The sequence below is a fragment of the Lathyrus oleraceus genome, chromosome 7 (assembly GCF_024323335.1).
Source record: "Lathyrus oleraceus cultivar Zhongwan6 chromosome 7, CAAS_Psat_ZW6_1.0, whole genome shotgun sequence".
Lineage (NCBI taxonomy): Eukaryota > Viridiplantae > Streptophyta > Magnoliopsida > Fabales > Fabaceae > Lathyrus > Lathyrus oleraceus.
Window position 1 is genome coordinate 105,585,521 of NC_066585.1, and position 1,352 is coordinate 105,586,872.

Consider the following 1,352-nt stretch of genomic DNA (forward strand, 5'->3'; position numbering starts at 1 on the left):
AGTTTAGTTTTTAGCTTCGCCCCCAAACAATCAACCATTATTCACCTTAGCTTTACGTAGTAACCTTAGATAACGGTATATCGATTCATAAGTCCCTGTGGGATCGATATCTTTTAAAACTACGCGATAGAACTGTGCACTTGCAGTTTGTACCCCAAATTCGACTCATAAAGTCGCGATCAAGTTTTTGGCGCCGTTGCCGGGGACTTTTATTTAATCGATATCGTAACTCTTCCGTTACGCTGTAGAGACTAAGGTTTCTTTTTCTTCTATTCTTTCTTTCGTTGATTTGTATGCCACACACTCGCTCACAAGGCGAACCGCTCTATTTACGAATCAACGATATCGAACTATATCTCCGAGTCTTACGACGAATTCGGGAATATCGTGCTGCAAACAATCTCCCTCCTATAGAACTTCCTGATTTCAAAAACCTTTTTCCTTCGATAACCGAGATGGCAGAACCAGCTCGTGCTCTTAGAGATTACGCCGCTCCATCGCAAGATGAGCCGCATTCAAGTATTGCTCCGCCCGCAATCGAAGCAAACAACTTCGAACTTAAACCTTCGCTGTTGCAGGCGGTGCAACAGAACCAATTCTCTGGAAATCCTACCGAGGATCCAAACCTTCATTTATCCGTATTTGTCCAATACGCTGATACTGTTAAAGCTAATGGTGTCACTTCAGAGGCAATTCGACTTCGTCTTTTTCCTTTCTCATTAAGAGATAGCGCTAGAAGATGGCTTCAATCTCTCCCTTCCAACTCAGTCACCACATGGAACGAGTTGAAGAAAGTTTTTCTTGCCCGATACTTTCCGCCAAGCAAAACAGCTATGTTAAGAGCCCAGATAAACGGATTTAAACAGAAAGACAACGAGTCTCTTTTCGAAGCATGGGAAAGATATAAAGACATGATGAGACTTTGCCCACACCATGGTTTGGAAGACTGGTTAGTAATTCACACATTTTATAATGGTCTCTTATACAACACAAGGTTAACAATAGATGCCGCTGCAGGTGGTGCATTAATGAACAAACCTTATGCTGATGCTTACCAGCTTATCGAGAGCATGGCCCAAAACCACTATCAGTGGGGAACCGAACGAACAACGGTGGAAAAACCTCAAACGAAAACTGGCATGTACGAGATAAGTAACCTTGATCACGTTAACGCAAAAGTGGATGCTTTGGTCCAGAAAATTGAAAGTTTAAACGTATCACCTCCAGCCGCCGTGGTTGCTATAACTCAGAATTGCGAGGTCTGTGGAATCCAAGGCCACACTCCTACGGACTGTCAACTCTTGACAGGAATCCAAGCAGAGCAAGTAAACTATGCTCAAGGAAGCCCCTAT

At 43.3% G+C, this 1,352-nt stretch overlaps 1 pseudogene; it reads right to left on the reverse strand.

The window, feature by feature from the left end:
- Positions 1 to 840: 840 nt before the first annotated feature.
- LOC127109280 (uncharacterized) lies at positions 841 to 940 on the reverse strand (annotated as a pseudogene).
- Positions 941 to 1,352: the final 412 nt, after the last annotated feature.